The sequence below is a fragment of the Phoenix dactylifera genome, chromosome 14 (assembly GCF_051530095.1).
Source record: "Phoenix dactylifera cultivar Ajwa chromosome 14, Ajwa_hap1_PhDact_Kaust_v1.1, whole genome shotgun sequence".
In the NCBI taxonomy this organism is placed as follows: domain Eukaryota; kingdom Viridiplantae; phylum Streptophyta; class Magnoliopsida; order Arecales; family Arecaceae; genus Phoenix; species Phoenix dactylifera.
Genome location: NC_143203.1, coordinates 11,385,062 through 11,403,446, shown reverse-complemented (window position 1 = coordinate 11,403,446; position 18,385 = coordinate 11,385,062). Strand labels below are relative to the sequence as shown.

At 39.6% G+C, this 18,385-nt stretch overlaps 1 protein-coding gene across 1 annotated transcript in view; it reads left to right on the top strand.

Moving 5' to 3' along the window:
- LOC103697440 (OVARIAN TUMOR DOMAIN-containing deubiquitinating enzyme 5-like) overlaps nt 1-18,385 on the top strand; it is a 28,970-nt gene that overhangs the window by 579 nt on the left and 10,006 nt on the right. The gene's annotated exons all lie outside the window — the stretch shown is intronic.

Below are 18,385 nucleotides of genomic sequence, written 5' to 3'. Positions count from 1 at the left end.
TTATTATATGGACATTGGTTATTAGTTATGAATTTCGATCTCTAGGTGAAAATCTTGTGTTTATGCTTGATGTAAATAAAAGGCTCTTGAAGACGTTCACATATGCAGGGTCTTTCTTTGTGCATGATTTTGTCATACATCTTGCGTAATCTGTCTTATGGACTGTAGGATGGGATGATTTATCTGCAAAGACCAATGAATTATGATTCCTGATGCATTCTGTATAAGCTACATCTAATTCTATGATTTGATATGTGCTTGGCATGAATATTTTCAAAATACGATCAAATTGTTTGATTTAAGTAGGACATGAGTTGTAGTTTTGAGTTTCAACTTTTTTCTGTGGCTTACCCATTGTACATTAGAGATAAATGAAATTCTCTATATCAAACTGTATTTACCTTGTCATCTTCGTGATACTATGCAAGTCTAAAGGAACCCTAGACATATAGGCTTGCTCATGAGCTATTAAACTTAAAGTATATAAGAGGTTGCAGTACCACCATTTGACTTTTGAGGTTACATCTCAACCCTCTCTCCCCCATAGTTGCCTTGTTCAGGAATCTGTCACTAATTTGAATGGTTGATGCCTGTTGAGGGCTGGCAATGTTCTGATGGTTCTCTGTCTTGAACCTTATAGCCAAACAACATCTATATTGGATATGGCTTCTTGGTTTGTTGGTTAGTGTGATAACTGGGCTTGGGCTGCCAGATGGGCCTTCCCACCCATGTCGGCAGCCCAGCCGGACGGCCACCACCTCCTGCTTTAGAGAAGAAGGTGGCCGATCCAGCTGCCAGGCGGACGGAACGACAGGTGCCCGACCGCGGAAGCGGTGCCGCACCTCCTACTTCGGGGAGATCTAGCTGCCGGGCGGAAGGAAGCCATAGCTACCTACCTAAAGCTGTTACCACCGCGTAAGAGCCCTATGTATAGCCGTTATTGATCTCCTTCTTCCTCAGAAAATCGAACCCTTGAACCAGAGAAGTCGGAGTAGAGGCGTCGGAGCAGGGCCGTTGCAGTGCATCTCCGGAGCAAGGTAGACCTTAACTCTTGTTCCTTTACCTTTTGATAACGGAAAGAAAGAAAGGAAGAAGGAAGAGGGAAGAGCCTACCGGTGTTCTCGGCCGCGGATCCGACGGGGTGAGCTTGGCCGCAGTCGTGGTCGCAGCCTTCGACGGCCGGAGGCCCTTTCTCCTCTCCCTCGGGCACAGTGAGCTCAGCTGCCACCTTCCTTGGTTGCGGCGAGTTCAGCCGCAGCCATGGCCGCGGTGGTGGGTTTTTTCCCCACTGCAGTGGGAATGAGGGAGCCGTCGGCTCCGACCTCGGGCTCGGCCAGGGACGCCATGGGCTCGGCCGCGAGCGTCGGTCGCAAGTGCCGCCGGTCGTGGCTCGGCCCCTCCTGAAATCACCTTCCTCCCTTTGCGGGAGAAGAAAGGGGGAAGTGTGGAGTGATTGATTATAACCCTATTTGATTTTGATGAGCTCAAAGCATTTGAGTATATCTTATGTTTGCTAATGAATTCAATCTAGTGTTTCAGTGAAATTCTTGTAAATTTATGGTTAAGTGTCTCTAGATTTGGTTCAAGACATTTTGGATAAGTTAAGAAGTCAATATGAACCAAAGTCTGAGACTCGAGTCGACTCCGGGAGATTACGAGTCGACTCCAAGCGTATCAGAAGCACTGGCACAGGCTCGAGTCGACTCCTATACATTACGAGTCGACTCCGACTGAGAACAGACAAACGAACAGAAAGATCCAACTCAAAACCTGTCAACGAGTCGACTCCTGAAGAACGCGAGTCGACTACGATACTGCCGAGTCGACTCCAGGGTAGCACGAGTCGACTCCAGGGAGTTACAGACAGAAAGACAGAGAAGTTATTTTGGACCCTGAGAGCCGAGTCGACTCCTGAGGAACTCGAGTCGACTCCGATGGTTGGCAGGTCGACTCCAAAGGAAGCGAGAGTCGACTCCCAGTGTGATACAAGGCAAAAGTCAGAGAGCAACTTTCGGACACTGAGAGCCGAGTCGACTCCCGCAAAGTCCGAGTCGACTCCAAGGTAGCGCTACCCCAAAAAAGACAGAAGACTGTTTTTTGGATACTGAGAGCCGAGTCGACTCCGAAACAGTTCGAGTCGACTTCAGGACGGCACGAGTCAAAAGACAGAAGATCAGAAGTTCGGACTCTGAGCGCCGAGTCGACTCCCAGAATTTCCGAGTCGACTAGAGTGAGCAAAGTTGAAGAATACATCTATGGATTCCTTGGAATGAGTCGACTCCAAAAGTGCCAGGTCAGCTCCAGACTTTGGGGAGTCGACTCCGGGTTAAGTCGAGTCGACTCCCAGTCGAGAAGAGCACTTTAATTCAAATCCGGAACAGTTGCCGAGCCGACTCCAGAAAAGCATGAGTCGACTCCTGCTGCAGCCGAGTCGACTCCAGATCGCGCGAGTCGACTCCGATCCCAACAGAAACATTGTCAGGATGTGCAGAATGTGCAGAACGGCTAGAAGATTGTGTCTAACGGCTAGTTTCCGTGGGGAATGGCTTAAATAGCCACAGAGAACTGTAGCAAAGCAGTAAAGCGACATTCCATTCAAAGAAAACAAGAAATCTTCATCTACCAAAGGATTTCAAAGGAAAAGAAGGAAGAGGGCCATTAACTCCATTCAACCAACTCTTCCCAGCATTAAAGGAGTCTCCTTCAGTCTTCAAGTCTTCAAGACTTTCAAGAGGAGACCTCGAGTTCCAGAAGCCCTCCCTTACATCTTCATAAATTTGTTTGAGGGCTCTTAACTTCTCTCTTATTTATATCGCTGTATATCTGCTTGTTTAGAAGCTCTATTTTTCTGTTTGTCTTTGTTCAAACCGTTTGTTCCTTACTTGATTCAATCAGGGAATTGAATCAAGGGTGTAAAGGTTTGTTGGTGAGCCTAGGTTGAAACCAACGTATAAGGGTTTGATTGTGAGCCTGGAAAAACAATCGGGTGGTTCTAGTCGGTGAGCCTGGGAAAACCGACCGAGTTCGTTGTGATCTCGCAAAACAACAAGTTAGGTTGTGAGCTTGTAAAACAACCGGCTGTAATCCGAGGGGTTATAGTGAATTCCCAAGTGAGGCTTGGGGAGTGGACGTAGGAGCAAGGGTTAGCTTCGAACCACTATAAATTCCTTGTGTTTGTGATTGCTTAGTTGTCTCTTACCTTCATTTCATTCACTGCACATAGCACCTAATTAATCAACTTGCAAAAAGTATTAATTAGTTATCCACAAACATTTTAATTGTAATAATTATTTTAAAACCCAATTCACCCCCCCTCTTGGGTTGTCTATCTTGGCAACAAGTGGTATCAGAGCCGGAACTCTATTACCCAAAGAGTAAAAGATCAAAATGACAACCCTATTTGGATCTTCTCATATTGAGGGCCAGTCCACCCAAAGACCTCCATTCTTTAATGGATCCGACTACTCATATTGGAAGGCAAGGATGAAAATATTCATCCAAGCACAAGACTATGAAATGTGGACCACCATACTTAATGGACCATACGTCCCATTAATTTTTGTAGAGGGTGTAACTATACCCAAACTTGAAAAGGATTGGGATGACAATGATAGAAGGAAGGCACAACTAAATGCCAAAGCAATGAATGTGTTTTATTGTGCTTTAGATAGAAATGAATTTAATAGAGTCTCTACTTGCAATTCTGCAAAAGAGATTTGGGATAGACTTGAAGTGACCCACGAGGGCACAAATCAAGTAAAAGAATCCAAAATAAATATATTAGTTCATAAGTATGAATTATTTAAAATGGATTCTAATGAAACAATCACTTGCATGTTCACTAGATTTACTGACATTGTCAATGGCCTAAAAAGCCTTGGCAAAAATTATACTAACAGTGAGCTTGTCAGAAAGATTCTTCGTTGTCTACCAAGGTCATGGGAAGCCAAGGTGACGGCAATCCAAGAAGCCAGGGACTTAAACAAGCTGCCACTCGAGGAGCTACTTGGATCCCTCATGACGCATGAGCTAACAATGAAGCAACACAATGAAGAAGAGTCCTCTCACAAGAAAAAGGTGATAGCACTAAAATCTGTTTCCATTAACAAAGATTTATCTTGCAGCAGTAGCAGTGAAGAGGAAGACAATGAGGGAGATGATGATGAGGCTCTCCTTGTAAGAAAATTCCGTAGATTCATCAACCGGAAGAAGTCCTCTCATCGAAGGAGAGGCCTCTCAAGTTCCTATCACAAGGATAAAGGTAAGGAAAGGAAAAATGAGGGGATCGGATGTTATGAATGTAAGAAGCCGGGGCACTTCAGAGCTGAGTGTCCTTTGCTGAAGAAGGGGAGCAAGTACAAGAAAAAAAAAGTCCTCGTCTCCACCCTATCGGACTCCGACACATCATCATCATCATCGGATGAGGAGCAAGAAGAAAAGGCCAACCTATGTTTTATGGCCAACGACAATGAGGTAACATCCGGAACACATTTAGACTTTACTTTCGATGAATTATATGATGCCTTCAATGAATTAATGGACGAGTATAAGACAATAAACCTTAAAAACAAAGAATTGAAACTAACTAACCAAACTCACCTCCGTAAGTATGATACATTAGTTAAGGATAAAGATGTTATTATTAAAGAAAATTCAGAACTTAAGACAAGCAACCAAATCTTAATTTAAAAGACTAATACCTTAATTAAAGATAACGAAAGGCTTACCAAAGAAATGTTAGAACTTAAAAACAATAAACAAATCTTAAAAGAGAGTCTCACAAAAGATCTAAATGGACTAAAAACAGAAAAACAAAAATTGACACAAGAACTTGAAAAGTACAAGCCTTTTGTAGAAAAATTTACATATAGCTCAGAAAAATTAGAAATGATACTTAATAGTCAACGAGCTGTGTTCAATAGAGCTGGTTTAGGGTATAAACCTAAAAACAAGCAAAAACTCCTTAGTAATTTCTTTGTTAAAGCAAGGGAAAGTAAATCTAAGAAAATAACATGTTTTTGCTGTGGAACATTAGGACACAAAGCAAATGTGTGTGATTATAGAAAAGAAAAAACTAAGAAAAAAATTAAAAGGGTTTGAGTTCCAAAAGGAACCAACATTACTAACCATGAAGGACCCAAGAAAACTTGGGTACCTAAAATTGTATGATTTGCTTGTGTAGGAGTGTCTTGCAGCCAAGGTCGACAAAAATTGTTAGTACTTGGATAGTGGCTGCTCAAGACACATGACGGGTGACAAAGACCAATTCTTCACCCTTGAGCCTAAGAAGGGAGGTGCTGTGACTTTTGGAGACAATAACCAAGGTCACATCATTGGTATAGGTAAAGTACAAATCACCCCTTCAACCTTTATTGATAATGTTCGATATGTTGATGGTCTTAAGCATAATCTACTTAGCATTAGTCAATTGTGTGATAGAGGTTTTGATATTTTGTTCAAACCATCCTTATGCATCATAACCAACTCAAATGACAATAGTTTAGTTTTTAAAGGAATAAGACGTGGGAATGTGTATGTAGTAGACCTTGAGGATCTTGCCAAACATAACCCATGTTTAGTTGTTAATGAAACTAAGGATAATGATGCTAGTTGGTTATGGCACCGTAAGTTAGGTCATGCAAGTATGGACACAATATCAAAACTAGTTAAAAGAGATTCCGTGATAGGTTTGCCAAAACTAAAGTTTGAAAAGAATAAAATATGTGAAGCTTGTCAATATGGCAAACAATCAAGGAACTCCTTTAAATCCATAAATTGTCTCTACCTCTAGACCTCTAGAACTACTACACATGGATCTATTCGGACCAACTAGAACCACAAGTGTAGGAGAAAATAAATATGGTCTAGTTGTTGTAGATGACTTTTCTAGATATACTTGGGTCATGTTCTTAGCTCATAAAGATCAAGCATTTTCAGTTTTTAAGAAATTTCATAAGGAAGTAACAAATGCTAGAGATACTTCAGTCATAGCTATTAGAAGTGACCATGGAACCGAATTTGAAAATCAGTTATTTGATGAGTTTTGTAGTAAAAAGAAAATAACTCATAATTTTTCTGCACCTAGGACACCACAACAAAATGGAGTTGTAGAAAGGAAAAATAGAACCCTAGAGGAAATGGCTAGAACCATGCTATGTGAAAGTAACCTCCCTAAGTACTTTTGAGGAGAAGCCATTAATACCTCATGTCATATGTTAAATAGAGTTTTATTGAGACCCATTATAAAAAAAACACCTTATGAACTTTGGAAAAACAGAAAACCAAAAGTAAACTATTTTCATGTCTTTGGATGTAGGTGTTTTGTTCATAATAATGGGAAAGACAATCTAGGTAAATTTGACTCTAAATCTGATGAAGGTATATTTTTGGGGTATTCTACAACTAGTAAAGCCTATAGAGTTTTTAATAAAAGAACCTTAGTTATAGAAGAATCTATACATGTTGTTTTTGATGATTCTAGTGATATCTCTTCGAGCAAGAGAGTTGATCTTGATAATGATGCTGAAATTCTTGAAGAAAAGATTGATGAGATGACATTACAAGATGATGAACAAAAATTAATTGGAAATACATCATCAAGCCAAGAGGCTGTTGTGGATCATGGGCTGACTAAGGCTTGGAGGTATGCTCATGGGCATCCTAAGGAATTAATTTTAGATGATCCATCTCAACCTGTTAGGACTAGAGCATCTCTTAGGAACTTAAATAACCATCTAGCTTTTGTCTCACATTTTGAACCCAAACACATAGAAGAAGTTGAAAAAGATGTAAATTGGATAAATGCAATGCAAGAAGAACTAAACCAATTTACTAGAAACAAGGTATGGAACCTAGTTGAACGACCCTCTGAATATTCAATCATAGGTACCAAATGGATATATAAAAATAAACTTGATGAAAATGGAATTGTAATTAGGAATAAGGCTAGACTAGTAGCAAAGGGCTATAATCAAGAAGAAGGTATAGATTTTGATGAAACCTTTGCTCCTGTAGCTAGACTTAAGGCAATTAGATTATTACTAGCATTCGCATGCTCTAAGGATTTCAAATTATTTCAAATAGATGTAACAAGTGCATTTTTAAATGGGTATATTAATGAGGAGGTGTATGTAGAACAACCTCCTGGTTTTGAAAATCATCAATACCCTAATCATGTGTATAAATTTTACAAAGCACTTTATGGTTTGAAACAAGCACCTAGAGCATGGTATGAAAGACTTAGCAAATTTCTACTAGAACATGAGTTCACTAGGGGAAATGTAGATACAACACTGTTTTCAAAGAAGAAAAACAAAGATATGTTAGTAGTGCATATTTATGTTGATATTATTTTCGGTGCTACTAACAATCGCCTCTGCGAAGAATTTGCTGACTTGATGCAGAGTGAGTTTGAAATGAGCATGATGGGAGAGCTGAACTATTTCCTCGGGCTTCAAATCAAACAATCTGAAGAAGGAATCTTCATCAATCAAGCTAAATACATCAAGGAGATGCTTAAGAAGTTTGATATGGAGGGAAACAAGTCAATCAGCACACTCATGAGCTCATCATGCAAACTAGACCAAGATGAATCAGGTAAATCTGTAGATCAAAAGATGTATAGAGGTATGATAGGATCCTTATTATATCTCACTGCAAGTAGACCTGATATCATGTTTAGTGTATGCATGTGTGCTAGATATCAGTCTAATCCTAAGGAATCTCATCTAATTGCAGTCAAGAGAATCTTTAAATATCTAATAGGAACAAAAAATATAGGTTTATGGTATTCTAAAGAATCTAGCCTGAACTTAATAGGATACACAGATTCAGACTTTGCTGGTTGTAAACTTGATAGAAAAAGCACCAGCGGGTTATGTCAATTCTTAGGAGAAAATTTAATCTCATGATTTAGCAAGAAACAAAACTCGGTTGTATTATCTACTGCTGAAGCTGAATATGTTGCTGCCGGGAGTTGTTGTGCTCAAATCATGTGGATCAAACAACTGAAAGATTATGGAATTAAATAAGATAAAATTTCTATTAATTGTGACAATACAAGTGCTATTAATTTAACCAAGAATCCAATTCAGCACTCAAGAACCAAACACATTGAAATAAGACATCACTTCATAAGAGATCATGTACTGAATGGTGATGTTACACTTCAATTTATTTGCACTGATGATCAATTAGCTGATATCTTCACAAAACCCTTGAGTGAAGAGAGATTTAGTGTGCTTAGGAGAGGATTACGAGTGATTGATCCATCCTAGTGATGTTCTCTTCTAGTTCATTGATTTTGATGATTAGGTTGTGTTAAATATAGAGTCTCTCATCGATGATTATCAAATCAGATCATAAACTTAGTGATTATCCCTTGTTTGGCACGAAAATAGCATGATTTTTAGGTGTGTGCCAGAGTTCGAGTCGACTCGGATACGTTTCAGAGTCGGCTCATGAGGTGGAGTCGACTCGCACACAGATGGGAGTCGACTCGAGGTCGATGGCAGCATAGGGGGAGTCGACTCGCGCATATTTTGGAGTCGACTCGAGATCGAGTCGACTCGCGACGTACTGGAGTCGACTCGCGGTCGGGATCCGAGGTTTTAACCCTAATCCAAGCGTTTAATCAACACTTCTATTCACCGCCTCCACTGTTCACAAAACCCTAGAGCTGTCTCCGACATCGTCTCCGACCTCCGTTAGGGTTTTTTCGTCGAGGTTCTTCCGTCCATTAGGGTTTTACCCCATCCCTAGGTCAAACATGCCCCGTAAGACGGTTGTCCCAAGCCGGAAGAGGCCCCAACCCGCGAGCGGCGCCGAGCGACGGTCCAAGGCTCGGAACGATCCCGTGAGGCCACAACCTCCGGTTCGTTCCCCGCCGAGGCCGGTTCCCTCGCGCCCGTGCGCCGGGAAGGCGGTCTCCACCGGGAGATATGTCAACTTCGACTATCTCTTCCGGAAAGGCTTCACAATAGGGGATAGGTTGAGGGCCCAAGGACTCGAGTTCTTTTGCTCCCTAGATCTCCCCACATACCCAGGGCTAGTTAGGGAGTTCTATGGGACAGTGTCTAGGGGGAATGGTGGAATACAGGGAACCGTAGCGGGTGTCCCTTTATTCATTTCAGAGGATTTTATAGCGCAGATCCTACATCTTCCCCAAGTAGGGGTATCCCCTACTCACCCGGCCGATAGGACTGAGGCCCTTACGGCCATATTAGGGAGTCCACCCCAGTCCCCACTAGATGAGGTGTCCACTAGTTCACTGTCAGTTGAAATGCGGCTCCTCTTGAGTATCATTTCTAGGACCCTTTTTCCTAAGACAGGCCGTTTTGATTTTGTATCTGAGAGGGACCTAGCCCTTATGTTCTACATCCTTCAGGATACTCCAATTAACTTTCCAAAACTCATTTACAAATACCTATGTGAGCCACTAGACAGACCTAGGCTCACCCTTCCGTATGGGATGATGTATACCCTGATCTTTAGGGAGTCTGAGATCCCCATTCCTGAGGGGGAACCCTCTCGCGCACTGCGATGGACAGATCGCATGGGTGAGGGAACCCTTCACAGGATGGGATTTCATAAGGTAGAGGGAACCTGGGTCAGGAAACCATCTTCCTCCACACCTACTACTAGACACTCCCCCAGTCCTGATCCTGATTCTGACCTTCCCACCTATTCCTCCACCTCAGCACCATCTACTTCTGCCGGACCCTCCTCTTCAGCACCACCCACTCAGCCATTAGAGGTCCGGATCTCTTCTGAGCAGCTCCGGGAGCTGCGGCAGGAGATCGTGCGGGATCTTCGGGACGACCTACTGAGGGAGCTTCGAGGTCCAGCCACTGCCCCCTCTTCTGCATTGGTTCCCTCACTGTCAGCCGTGACCGAGATGACGGCTCATCTGAGGGAGGAGATCTACAATGTCAGAAGCCTCATACAAGCCCAATTCTCCAATATGAGCGATGTCACAAGCAACACAAGAAAGATGCGAGATGACATCCGACACGACATGGGCAGCCTGAATCAGGGGGCCGAGCGTCTGGCGAATGTGTTGATCTCGAAGTTGGACACCCTCCAGGAGAGTCTGACTGAGCTTTCCTCGATTCACAGTAGGGCCACCTCGGCGATCATCACACAGCTAGGGCACGTCACGGATAGGGTCAGTCTACTCATGGAACAATCAAGACTGACCAAGGGAGCCACATCCTCCTCGAAGAAACCCTAGCCTGTTGTTTCATTTTGACATGTATTTATTGCTTTACTCTTTGTATTCACAAGTGTACCTACATATACATCAATACAATGAGTAGACAATTTTCTTCAATACTGTGCAAATTTAATCTCTAATTGCTTGTGTGGTGTGCTTTCTTCCTTTTTGCTATGATGACAAAAAGGGAGAGAAAATATATTGAATAGACATGTAAAGGGAATCAATGAAAATCAATAAAAAGCAAACTTTTAAAACATACAATAATTTGTTCTTAGTGGATTCGATACCTCGAGGCTCATTATCTCTCTGTTGGGGCTCCTAACGGAGTAATCTCCAGAATCTATTCAAGGGATATTCGGAGATTAGTTGAATCATACTCAAGAACAAATTGGCAGATTTTTCCTCAAAAAACCAAAAATTTAAGTTCAAAAGCTTCAATGCACTAAAAGAAAATTCTGAGAATCAAAACAAAGTTGAATGCATGTGTTGAGGGGGAGAATCTGAATTTTTAAGAAAGCAAAATCATTAAATATATATAAGCCAAACAATTGATTGCATGACATTAAGGCTTATATAATTCCAAATGAAAGGGGGAGCTTTAACTTCAAAATTTACTGTTTCACACCTTTCAGTTTTGGATAAATTAAAATAACTAGACACTTGAATTCATTTTAAAATTTTCCTATAAATCTCCTTGTTTGTTGAGCAATTCACTTTACATATACTCAATGTTTTGTCATCATCAAAAAGGGGGAGATTGTGGAGTGATTGATTATAACCCTATTTGATTTTGATGAGCTCAAAGCATTTGAGTATATCTTATGTTTACTAATGAATTCAATCTAGTGTTTCAGTGAAATTCTTGTAAATTTATGGTTAAGTGTCTCTAGATTTGGTTCAAGACATTTTGGATAAGTTAAGAAGTCAATATGAACCAAAGTCTGAGACTCGAGTCGACTCCTGGAGATTACGAGTCGACTCCAAGCGTATCAGAAGCACTGGCACAGGCTCGAGTCGACTCCTATACATTACGAGTCGACTCCGACTGAGAACAGACAGACGAACAGAAAGATCCAACTCAAAACCTGTCAACGAGTCGACTCCTGAAGAACGCGAGTCGACTCCGATACTGCCGAGTCGACTCCAGGGTAGCACGAGTCGACTCCAGGGAGTTACAGACAGAAAGACAGAGAAGTTATTTTGGACCCTGAGAGCCGAGTCGACTCCTGAGGAACTCGAGTCGACTCCGATGGTTGGCAGGTCGACTCCAAAGGAAGCGAGAGTCGACTCCCAGTGTGATACAAGGCAAAAGTCAGAGAGCAACTTTCGGACACTGAGAGCCGAGTCGACTCCCGCAAAGTCCGAGTCGACTCCAAGGCAGCGCTACCCCAAAAAAGACAGAAGACTGTTTTTTGGATACTGAGAGCCGAGTCGACTCCGAAACAGTTCGAGTCGACTTCAGGACGGCACGAGTCAAAAGACAGAAGATCGGGAGTTCGGACTCTGAGCGCCGAGTCGACTTCCAGAATTTTCGAGTCGACTCGAGTGAGCAAAGTTGAAGAATACATCTATGGATTCCTTGGAATGAGTCGACTCCAAAAGTGCCAGGTCAGCTCCAGACTTTGGGGAGTCGACTCCGGGTTAAGTCGAGTCGACTCCCAGTCGAGAAGAGCACTTTAATTCAAATCCAGAACAGTTGCCGAGCCGACTCCAGAAAAGCATGAGTCGACTCCTGCTGCAGCCGAGTCGACTCCAGATCGCGCGAGTCGACTCCGATCCCAACGGAAACATTGTCAGGATGTGCAGTATGTGCAGAACGGCTAGAAGATTGTGTCTAACGGCTAGTTTCCGTGGGGAATGGCTTAAATAGCCACAGAGAACTGTAGCAAAGCAGTGAAGCGACATTCCATTCAAAGAAAACAAGAAATCTTCATCTACCAAAGGATTTCAAAGAAAAAGAAGGAAGAGGGCCATTAACTCCATTCAACCAACTCTTCCCAGCATTAAAGGAGTCTCCTTCAGTCTTCAAGTCTTCAAGACATTCAAGAGGAGAACCCCAGTTCCAGAAGCCCTCCCTTACATCTTCATAAATTTGTTTGAGGGCTCTTAACTTCTTTCTTATTTATATCGATGTATATCTGCTTGTTTAGAAGCTCTATTTTTTTGTTTGTCTTTGTTCAAACCGTTTGTTCCTTACTTGATTCAATCAGGGGATTGAATCAAGGGTGTAAAGGTTTGTTGGTGAGCCTAGGTTGAAACCAACGTGTAAGGGTTTGATTATGAGCCTGGAAAAACCGACCGAGTTCGTTGTGATCTCGCAAAACAACAAGTTAGGTTGTGAGCTTGTAAAACAACCGGCTGTAATCCGAGGGGTTATAGTGAATTCCCAAGTGAGGCTTGGGGAGTGGACGTAGGAGCAAGGGTTAGCTCCGAACCACTATAAATTCCTTATGTTTGTGATTGCTTAGTTGTCTCTTACCTTCATTTCATTCACTGCACATAGCATCTAATTAATCAACTTGCAAAAAGTATTAATTAGTTATCCACAAACATTTTAATTGTAATAATTATTTTAAAACCCAATTCACCCCCCCCCCCCTTTTGGGTTGTCTATCTGGGCAACAGGAAGGAAAAGAGGGATCGGGAGAAGAGAAGAAAGGGAGGAGAAGGGAGAAGAGAAGAAAGAAAAGAAAGGAAATGAGAGAAGGAAAGGAAGGTTCGGGAAGAAACAGGAAGAAAAAAAAGAAAAAGAAAAGGGAAGGAAAAAGAAAGAAAAGAAAAAAAAAGGAGGAGAAAAAGGAGGAATGGGTTAACGGGTTTGGTTTGGATTAACGGGTTGAGTCCGAACCCGAACCAATCCAATCTGATTTAAAGAAATTAAAATGGATTTGGGTTAACTCGGGTTGGGTCTCATCTAAATCCAACTAGGTTCAATCAGATTGAAATTTAAATTGATTAAGCTAAACAAAGTTTAAATTGGGTTGAGTCCAAGTTCAATTGGATCTGAATCTAATTAAATTGGATTGTGCAATGATTGGACTCAGGCTGGCCTTGGGCCGAGCCCAAAGTATTTAAAATGGTGGTTTAAAATGGATTCAGTAGGTTCGGGTCGATCCTAATCCAAGCCCAAATCAACTGTTAAAGACCAAATTAACCGCAGGCTGACCCTAATTCAAGCCCAAATAATTTAAATTGACCCTTAGGCCCAATTAGATTTTGGACTGAGCCCAATGACCCAATCAGAAGACCAATTTGACCTAGAAAGGACAAGACATAATCTTGAACCAGGCCCAATCCTGTAATTAAAGACTAAATTGGTCTATGTGGGCTTGATTTGATTTTAATCCAAGCTCAAGTAGTCAAACGTTGGGTTAAATTGAGGTGGAACTAGCCTAAAATTGAGATCGGAAGCCTTGTAGCTCAAATTACATGAAATTAGGCTAAGGGCTTGCAAAATAAATAGAGAAGTATACTTACTGAATAAATGTCTCTTTGACATGATTAGATAATCAATGAACTGATTAACAAAGGAAAGGAGAAAGCTTTAAGCCAATTGAAAAGGTAAGTAATTTGTCTTAAATCTTATAGATCATGTATCACAAACAAGTATTATTCATGCAATTTGAATTGTGTATATGATTTGTGAAAATGGTAAGTAATCTTGCACTAATCTTATTATTTTATAAATCATGAAAATACTTTGTTTATAAAATTTATAAAGTGTTATTTATACTTTCAATTATAGAATCAAGCATATGCTAGTAAGTGTGCATGATTTACCAAAGATAACATGGTTCAGTTATATTATGTATTCCATGAAATATGGTATTATAAATGCATTAAAATGATATTTGTAGCATGATCATGAAATTAATGATTTGAGGTGCCATTAATCAATTTTCAAATGACTTATAAAATATGATTTACGAAAGTTATGATTTATGAACTCTCAGATGCTATGCATGGGCCCCTGCCAGTGGGTAAGAATAACTGAACAACATGGGGCCCCGCCAGTAGGCAACAATAACTTGGCATACTGATCCTTGCCGTGGGAGTTTAAGAGCGGCCGTAGCTACACTACTATCTGAAAGTATAGATTTCAAATCATAGAATAATGGCACAATTTTTATGATATATAATCATATTTATGAAATTGCATGATTGTACATGCATTGATTTACAGCTTTGTTTGAGTATATTGTACATATGAAAAATTGTATTTGATGTACATGTCAGCTTCTCAAACCTTGCATAAACATGTTTAGTATTATGTTTGATCCGGTAAGATTATGCATGATTACTTACTGAGTCGTATAGCTCATACCTGTTTATTTACATTTTTCTGTTAGATCACCGCTAGAGTTAGCAGCAAGAGACTTCTTGCATCAGGTTCATTTTGGGGGTAAAACAAACATTTTGTGTACATAAACTGTTTTAGTAGCTTTGTACTTTGGGTTATCCTGAAAGTTGTACTCGGACGGTTATAAATGAAGGTTGACTATTTTGACTACCTTATTATCTTGATATATGGTTTTGTGCTATTGTGGGCGGTAGTCGGCAGTAGCACGGCCGTGACACGGATCTGGATCCAGGTCGTGACAGTTAAAATTATGTTTCTTATGACTGAAACAGCTGATAGAGGAACTGCTGCTTGCCTCACTGATATTGTTAAGAATATACAATATTGAGGTTAAAGATAAACAATATGATTTTTAGTAATTCACATCTTATATACATTTGGGATGGAAATGTATAAGGTGCTAATTATGGATGGCATACCAATCAATTTATGAAATCATGGGAGGACAACCGGTAAGTTGGTGAGCAATATTATTACATGAGTTCTACAACATTACAGACAAAGGCCAAATGATTGGAGAAGTATTATAATGATATATTAGAAAATAAATAACAAACTGTAGCAATTACTTTAGAGAATATGATACTATTTACAGGTGCTCCTAAGATCAAAGGATTATCTTCACCTACAATGCAGGTGATAAAAGCTTTCTGAATATATTTTCATTGCCTCGGCATTCACTTGATGTAAGATATAAGCATTGCTATTTTAGAGACTTATGCCATTTCAAGTTTCGAAGGGGTTTATACGTTATACATTTTGTCTTTTGTTTGTAGCTGGATTATGCTGAACTTCATTCATTTTTCCTGGCAACAATGTTAGGTAATAGGATTTCAGAATCTAGATTAGATGTCTATAAGCAATTATGCGTACCTTGATTTACTTTGACAGTATTGAATTTATGATGACGGATTCCACTTGTTCTTCGCTTCTTTGTTTTCTTTTTGATCGGTTTTATTTCTCCACTTTGCATAAATTTATTCATCCATTTTGATCTATATACACATCGCAAACACTTGGTGAAGAATATGCTTTTTTGAATTTATGAACCACTGTTTTTATCATGATTTAAAAAATCCAAAATTCCTAAAGGAAAAGGAATTGTTCTAGAGTTCTCATACCTATGGTTCAAATATCTTGAAAATCTACAAGCTAATTTCAAGGGTGATGGAGGACCACTGCAGGGAGAAGAGAGAAAGAGGAAGAAGAAGGGAAGGAGGAGGAAGAAGAGGTTATAGAGACGCAGGAAGAAGAGAAGAAGAGGAAGATGAGAAGAAGAGGAAGAAGAAGGAGGCTAGGGTTTTTTTTATTCAATCATCAATTTTCTAATTCATGAGTGGGGTGGCCCTTATATAGGCCTTACATCATGAATTGATCAAGTCAAATAATTAACAACTAACCAAACTTGAACCCTTCAATTAATTGACTAAGTCAATTAATTGATTACATACCAATTAAACCTTACTAACATTAGACCATTAAACCAATTGATCACATTCAAAATTGGACCTTTATAATTAGGTCTTACATTGATCAATTGATCCAATCACTTGACTCAATAACCAAATCGACTCCATAATAACAGAAATACAACCAAATCGACTCAAACAAAAACAACTAATAAGGCAATAAAAGAAACATAATGCAGACTCAAATGGATCCGATCTGGGTCTGACTCAATCCGGTGGCTCAGGATCCTCTCATAACTATAATGATGTCATCCCTGGTGCGGGCGCGAGCAAGCAGCTCTGATGGCTCGATTGTCTGAACGAACGGCTCTGATGTCCCCATTAAAGAGGCTTCATGCTTCTTAAATTGTGTCACTGCTTAATATCAGACTATCAATATGTTTGATGGATGACTTGATAATAGGTAAGAGACCTTTTGAGTACTTGATTTTGGTTACATGCATTTTTGGATAGTTCAGAACATGCTCAACCACATGAATCATTAATTTAGAATGTCCCATAATTGATTATTTGATTTTTGCAATGATAAAAGTGTAGAACCGAAGCCTCAATCCCATTGGAAGGAAAGTAACTTATTTCTTTCTCTCTTTTTTTCATTATCCTTAGTGAGGTCTACTAGATTCTAAGGCAAATGTAGTCATGCGGACTTCAAAGATTGGGTTCCAAAATTTAACACACACACACAGACACACACACACACACACACTGGTTTAGAATGTCTGAACTGTGTACAATCTAAAATACACATACATGAAAATTATGCATCTAGTCATCACATGAATGCCATAACTAGAACTAGCATATTAAAAAGTATTCTATGGATTTTTTTTTATTCAAAAGTTGATCTTGATCTAGGCATCTTAAAATGAATGGAAACCAAAATCCAACTATTTTGCCTGTGCGTAACCATAGATCAAATTAAAATATTATAACGTACTCAAATTCTTAATTTTGGGAAAATTTAATCATAAGGAGTGTCCGAACATATAATGCATGGTTCCTAGGTAGTTTAGTCTTGTAGATAACATCCATCAGTTTATCAATGTGAAATTTCATCATTGAGCTTCACCTAACCAAATTTGATATAAAATCAAGTTGTTCGATACATTGGTTAACATGAATCATCATATTAAAAAACTTTCAGTTTTTAAATCTCTTTAAAAACTTTCGCAGTCAAGGAATAAATCTCTTGAAACCTGATTGTTCTTGAAAACATTGTACGATTAGAAAGGACTACAGAATTATATCTCAACTAACAGTTCTATTTTCAGATTTAATTGCAGCTAAATATTTCAAGTGTCATAACTTGTAATTGGAGTTTGGATTAGCATTGTTCAATTAATATATGATTTGGGTTGTCTCGATGAGTTAATATTATTAGAAATGTTATAGTCTAAGTCAAGGTACGCCATCTTAGTACCAAGCTCTGTACTGATGCCACCTTGTCACTATGTTGGTATGCCTGGTATGGGGCCGATTCGGCATACTGAGTGTCGTTATGTCTCTTGTAGCATATACTGGTATGGAACCGGTACAATATGGTACACTCTCATACCATTTGGTTCAGTATGGTATGGTATACCATGGTCTAAGTTATTATGGCCTAAAAGCATTGATCAATTTGAGGGCATACTTATAACCTTTTGCTTTCTTTAGTCATAAATTTGAGGGTTACTATCAGTTTACTTAAGTTAAGGGATTATATTTAATATACGTTTCTTAGGATTTTGAGTCATTGTCAAAAGGGCAAGTCCATCTGCATGATATAAATGAATATACATAAAAATTTATAGTAAATTTTTTTAGGTCGTAAATTTATTGAGGGTTACTATTAGCTTACTTAAGTCAAGGGATTATATTTAGTATAGGTTTGTTAGGATTTTGAGTCATTGTCAAAAGGGCAAGTCCATCTGCATGATATAAATGAACATACATAAAAAATATGGTAAATTTTTTAGTTTTTATGGTGGATTTTGTGCAATACTTTTTCCTCTAGCTTAAGGCTTTGTCTAAAATTTATGGTTTAGATCAAATCTGCTTCTCTTTCACTTTCCTGAATATGTGATCTAAAATCACAGTGTTATTATTTGTGTATCTAGCCATCAGGGAGTGATCTTTGTTACTATGTCAGTTCTTCCCCCTATATGGGCAACGATTATCATTTCCCAAGGCGATATTTATTGCTTGTAAATAGAGTTTTTTTTTTGGACATGCACCATAGTCAACCAAATAAATGCAATGTTCAAACGGCATGACATAAGACCTAGTCGGAGAGTTCTGCATTTTTATACTAGATTGGATTCACAATCCTTCTCATTCCAACTAGTTCTGACGGAGAAG